At 35.1% G+C, this 6892-nt stretch overlaps 1 pseudogene; it reads right to left on the bottom strand.

The window, feature by feature from the left end:
- Positions 1 to 1237: 1237 nt before the first annotated feature.
- Positions 1238 to 4470, bottom strand: LOC116144757 (annotated as a pseudogene).
- Between the last annotated feature and the right edge of the window lie 2422 nt (positions 4471 to 6892).

The following is a 6892-nucleotide window of genomic DNA, read 5'->3' as shown; positions in this document are numbered from 1 at the left end:
TTCCACCAGAGGCGACATAATGTAAGAATCATTTTTGGATAAAGCATGCATGCAGCAGATCTTCGCTGGTTTACCACATTTATGTCATTTGTCATAGTGTTCACTGGGAGGTTGCCACAACTGGGGCCTACGTATGCGTAGCCTGACGAGTTTGCAACAGACATTAGAAAGGTCAAAATGTAAAAACAAAAGAAATCGCAATGGATAGTAATAAACCTTCCCCAAGGGATTCCTTCACTACGCTGCCATTCCACAGCTTGTGAACGCGCTGGTAAGGGCAATAGAGTGACCAGATGTGTGTACATCAACCGAACAACCTGAATTTTTTTTTCTATGTACTTAAATTCAACAATAAACATTGCAACAAAATAGAAAAAACAATATATTTTTTCCAGGCCTAAATGGAGGGAAATTACCAATGTTTTCAACCATTCGTGGATATGTTTTATTTGGCTAATTTATATTGATTGGTATTAAGCTTTTGTGATGAACTTGATATCATTTTCTGTCTTTTTGTAAAAAGTCATTAGTTTATATTTATCGTCAGTCCTCTCCTACTTTGTTATCGATGAAACAAGCACTAATGCAAAAGGGTGTATTATGCCTAACTTCACAACTGAGGTGGCATTACATGTGAATTGGCAGTCCACATACCATCATCCTAGGGCATGTCAGATATTTAAAAAAGGAAAGGAAAAATTCGAAGAAAGGTTAACACATCAGACAGAGGTTAAACTAGCATCCAGCATTTGACTTAACATTTCGGAGTTCCTTCGCTATGCATCCAATTCTTTAGAAATACGGTTGGTATATTAACGAAGGATATAGCATATGATTTGCATAGCTTTATAATAGTAAAATATCTCATATATAGCCCAGGCACACAAAGGGCAGCAAATAACTACAAAGAAAATATCCAGCACCATAGAAGCAGAGGGATTTCTTCCTAACTGAAATAACACGCAAATACTTGAATTCTTCCACCTACCTTGCTTGGTGCTATAGAATCAGGTAAGCGCAGAGCTTTATTGTGATGGATCTGAAACATCACGAATGTTCCAGCTCTTAACCTTGCTCCATCATCGGCAATGCATGGTTTGACATCAACAAGTCTCTGCTGTCCATAGGACCCTGCAGTGGACCTCGGTATGAGTTTGTGGACAAGGTAAGCACCAACAACTTCATTGTATAAGAAAGCTAACTTCAAGACTGTTGATAGATACAAACATCACTGTGGCTAAAATTTGATACCATTGTCACTCGTTGTAACTGCAGCAGAGATCCTTCCTTATTGAATCTCAGTCTAGGACAACCCTGCAAAGAATGGAATTCAATGAACAAATGCTACGTATCTACTGTTAATACCATTGGTGTACAAGTAAATAGTACGACTACAAACTGGCAATCCACCATCAGCATCAACAGCCGTCAACATATTTGTATGTCCATATCCCAGAACTAATTTGAAATTCATCCCCAACAGCCAAGAACCGATTCTGTGTTGTATCAAACTGGACAACGCCTAAAGAGCGCTTCTGAAACCATGATATGTCCTTTTGATAGCTCCTTCACTCTCATTCCACTCAACTAAATAAGAATCGCTTTTTCACTTGTTCCGCATGAGAAGAGCCTGCAACAAAAAATATAGAAGTCTTATTCCATTTAGATGATGAACAAAAAATTAAAGTCCATTCCATTTAGATGATGAAAGCACGATTACAAAATAATGGCACATCAAAGGCAGAGAAGTGCTAAAAGTCGACAAAGAATCCTTGGCAGCTAAATATATACATCCTTTGTAAAACAAGATATTATCAGAAACTTCAATGAGTGATATAGAGTATCATGTGCCACACAATATGAAAAATCAAAATTACTTAGCTGTGTCCATCTTAAAATCATCCAAGCTTTACCTGGTTCCGTCCGCACTATAGCCTCATGGTGCACAGCGTCCAGGAGCGTCATAGTCCACTCTAGATTCCAAGCAATCAGTCGCCAACATATTATCTTTCCATCAATGGCCGTAGAGAAAAAAAGACTGCACATTTCAGAATAGGATTCAAGTGATGGTAGCATCTTATTCCTATCACTAGTTAGCATATAGAAAAAGATACCAACTCAGATCACCAATCACAACATAGATGAGAAATAAATATTGACCTGAATTTTCTTTGTGGTGAAGGCAGACTGAATACAAGGAGCTTATGGCCTTCAAAGTATACTGCCTGCGTCCAGCTACAGCATCCCATACCTGTCACAGGGAAATTTACTCTAATATCCCAACAAGTCAATCTTTAATAGAGAGATATTACAACAGGTATATCTATTATGTTTTCCTAGAGAAGCATGTCACACCCTTTTAAGATAGTACCTTAATAGCTTATCATCTCCACATGTAACTATACACGGTTGCTCGTTGGGATAAGCAAACGCAATGTCATTAACTCCACCAACATCGGCATCGATCTAAAAGAGAACAAGTGGTCAATAAACTGTACCTAGCCATTTTTAAGGAAGAACTGATATTCAGGATACAAAATTTACCTCTAAGTGTTGTCTTAGTTCTCCAGTTGGATTGTAAGTATATATCTGAACTATATGTTTGGAAAATGCAACACCTAGACAAATCACAATTTGATTAAGAAAAGAATAAATATAATGAACTAGGATTCATATTCACAAGCAAAGAATGCATATACATACCAAGCATAAGTCCATCTGGCCCCAAACACACCGATTCACCGTATTGTGACATCATCACAAAGCCTTCTCCTTATACAAGTTATAATGAAGAGAAATATCAGTCCATGTTTATATTCCTAAATTGTTGGCATGGTTATTAGAAAGTGTTTGCCAGTCAAGCCAGAAAGTACACTGATCCAACTTTTGCTATCCATTGTTATTAAATTCATTGCCAAATCAAATTGATAAAGGATGAAGATTTTATGCATTGTACTCTTGGAAGTTAAGATGGTGAATACCTGCAATGGCATTGAGTAGCTGATATATCCCAAACCTTGAAAGTTATGTGCCAGCCTTTTCGGGATCCCACCTCCCAAGGCTAATGTCACCAATATTTGTCCCCACTATAGACCGAAGAGAAGAATTTCAATCAATATAAATAATCTCTAGAAAAAGTTCTATAATTTTTCAGTGAACAGACACTAAACAGTGGTTTTTTTCTAATTTTTTACCTAGAAGAATAGTTTGCTGCTGTGGTGGAAGTCCATGCTCAGACATAAGATCCTTGATTTAGGGTTTGCACAACGGTTTAGGTAGGTTATGTACTACAGAGCAAAAGACACCTAGAAAGACCAAAAGATCATAAGAGGTGTTGAAAGGAACAAGAGGTGGGAGTATGAACTCACTTTCAATATTATACAAAATAAATATTTAAACTAATTAATTGAATACATATACCTTTCTCGTGTGCTTGTTGTATGAGTGTATAAGCTTGTGTCCTTTCTGACTTCGTAAACTTTGGTGTGCTTAAGATTCCTCGAGAGAAAGTCTTCATACTAGGGCATTTCTTATATTTAACTCTTCCAAAAATGGGAAATTGAAAGAATAATTCCCGAGCAAAAGCATGAGACTTTCTAAGTTTCAAGTGACAATGTCTTCAAATTGTTAAAAACAATTTCAGTACTCGTTGTTGCTCTCCTTATTTCTACTATGTCAATCAGCATTCCACAATCTTTACGCTCATTTCTCTCAACTGCACAAGCTCTAGCCATTAAAGGTGCTATAACTTCATCAAGCTATTGCACAGTAAACTCTCAGAACTTTAAGATTCTGGGAGGAGTTGAGGATGGCACAAAACTCATCAATTTAGACAGCAACTTTCATCTAGAACTTCAAGATTTGGAAGAGTTGGAAAGATAGCTCATTATACATATTGTCTTCTAGTGTGAGCTCTTTCAGATTTTCAAATCTTTGAAGGAATCGGAGTGGAATATTAGCTAACTCATCACCTCCGATCATAGAGTTTTATATTGACCTCCCATAAAATCTGTTTCCCACCATTCCTTAATTCAAGCACCCTCAAATCATGATTGATCTACAGATCCATCAAAAACAAAATCCAACTAACTTTTAATAATACTTAAAAATAAAAGAAGTAAACAAGAGGCTCATACCTTACGCTCTGAGCAGGGGGACTTTGGCTCTGGAATATGAAATGAATTTTCTTGGAAGCTTAGACATTTTGAAGTGAATTTTCCACATTCATTGATCACCAACTTTTTAACATTGGCCATTCACAAGTATGTATTCCAAGATAGAAACCTTTAAGTTTTGGTAATTCTCAAGCTTCAAATAGGTAACCTGCGGAAAGGCAAAATTAATAGCAGCTTTTGCTCCTTCTTCCGCAACAATCTCCTCTAAAACCTCACAATCCTTTATCTCAAGGTATTGTAGAGCTTCCAGCCTTTTGGCAATGGAAGATGGAAACACATATTTTATTTTCCACATCTCTCCAAGATAAAAGCGTCAAAATCTGATAGGGGGAGGACATATGTGTTGGAAATTTGCTATCCAAATCTTTCCACAACTAATATTCTTCAATTCTAAGGCATCAAATTGGTGAAAATAACCTGCAATCAAAGTACTTGTTGTTTCATATTTACGAACTCATATGAGATAAATTTAAAAAAGAAATAATTTATTTTATGGATTTATAGATGACATGCCATTAATAATTATGATCTGTTTTTTTTTTTTCTCAATAAATTTCATCATGAATCAAGCATGAATAATGAAACCAATTCGACATAATTATGCAGTATCGAGATTGAAAGAAAAGTATTTACTAGTGAATTTAACTGAATATGTAAATTACCATAAAAAAGTGCAAAAAAAGAGAAGAAACAAATCAACACGATAACTATGTGTTAACAAATGAGAAAGGAATAAGAGAAGAAAATAAGAATATTATAATAGACAAGTACAAGAAGTTATAGTCAATCAAACCTTTTCATTAAAATTGGCGTGAGAGTGACAAATCATTAAAACTATTCTCAACATCTGAAAAATTGGCTACACGTAAGAGTTTAACATTCCTGATTCCTCGTAATTCTTCCAAGGAGATGGTAGAATTAAGTTCCAATTCGAACATCATCAAACGCTCATCTTCGTATCTACCATATAACGTTTAAAAAAACAATCTCCTACTGATATTTTGTACCTTTTAAGCTCTTTGGAAAAAGTCTTCAAGCAATATCTTATTATCTTCAATCTAATTCTAAACTGGCCAATTCAGACAAGAGCTTCATTCCTTGAGTAATTCAACTGTCCACTGAATAAAGCATCCTTCATATACAATTCTTCTAGTTGGGATAATTTTGATATCACATTTGGCACAATAACTTTTAATTGCCAACAATTGCTTAAATCCAATAACCTTAGTTGAGTTAATTGACCCAATCTTTTGGCAATTCTTTAATAGATGAATTTCGCAAGCTAAGAACTTTTAGCTTCTTTAGCATTCCGAAAATAGCAACATTTCGATGTTGCTATTATTTAAACACAAAGTTCGAAGATTTGTTAGAAGATCAAGTGACGACAACAACAACGATTGCCGCACTTCAATAAATTTAAAACTTTGAGCTTTGGCATCACTGTGAAAAATTTCTCAGGGATTTTGAAAGAAGCAGGGGAACCATAGAATATTCAAGATTTGGACAGTCCAGATCTAAGCCGTAACTTACTAATAAAAGTATACTATCAGTTAAGGAGATTTGTGCATTTCTTGAGTTTATCTTTATCCTTCCATTCCCTTCAACATCATTTCTCCCTGTAAATACTGGTGGTCTGTATAAGATATCGTAATAGCAACAGCACGAACAACATCATGCAAGCAAAGTTCGCTCGTGAAGCCGTCAGTTAAAAACAAGAGTCTTCAGGTCACGAACCATTTATCTAATCTATCTCTTGCGTCTTCCATTTTCAGGTTAGCTCCTTCAGATATATCCAATTCCACAACATGTATGAAAAGTCTGAAATGGAAGTATTATTTTCTATTAGACTAGAAATTAAAAAGGTTTTCTTGAGCTCATCATCTCTTAAATATTTGTAACTCAAGCCATTTCGTGTATTCCTTTTCCAGTAATCCTAGAACTTTGCCGGTGAAGGTGCCTAAATCTCGCAAGGCAACTTTCCAATCAGATGGACGACTCTTGTTCTTAATGCTTTTGCTATAGTACAAATGCAATAGGCAAACGTCCACATTCCTCACATACATCTTGTGGCAAAGAATTCAATTCACGGGTTTGAATTACACCACCTACACAGGAAGGTAGGATTATACTAATTGCATTGACTCTTACATGCTTTGGATTTAAAAACAAGAAAAGTTCCAAGTGTTGTTATTTTCCCTCTAGCTATCTTATTTGACTCTTTTCTAAATAAAACCATAAAAAAATATTTGAAAATAAAAATAAACTGCACTTAATTCCAAATAGTATTCCTTTCCACTCTTCATCTCTAAAATTGTCTTATCAAGAGCTTTAAGACCGTTTGTATAATAGGAGTTGCACTAAGCACTATAATTAACTAATGTATCTATTAAAACTAATTCAATATAAAGAATTAGTCTAAAACTATGTTAATGAAATACTTTAAATTTCTTGCTCATCATTTTAAAGAAGGTTAACAAATTTCAAATAGAAGATTGAAGATGTAGAAATCGGAATAGAAATTAAGAGGATCTAAGGTGTGACAACACTTAAAAGCAAACAGTGCCATTTATTAGTACACTAGTGGCAAATATATTCCAATTATTTGAGCATCAATAAAAAATAAAGTTAAAGACTTAAAGTATAAAGATGAAGGATCAAGAAAAAGAATAATGAAAAAAGCACTAGCTTTCCAGCTGTAGGCTGGAGCAGAGTGGCCT

The sequence above is a fragment of the Pistacia vera genome, unplaced genomic scaffold, assembly GCF_008641045.1.
Source record: "Pistacia vera cultivar Batoury unplaced genomic scaffold, PisVer_v2 Contig455, whole genome shotgun sequence".
NCBI classification, from domain to species: Eukaryota; Viridiplantae; Streptophyta; class Magnoliopsida; order Sapindales; family Anacardiaceae; genus Pistacia; species Pistacia vera.
This window is presented reverse-complemented; position numbering and strand designations above follow the sequence as displayed.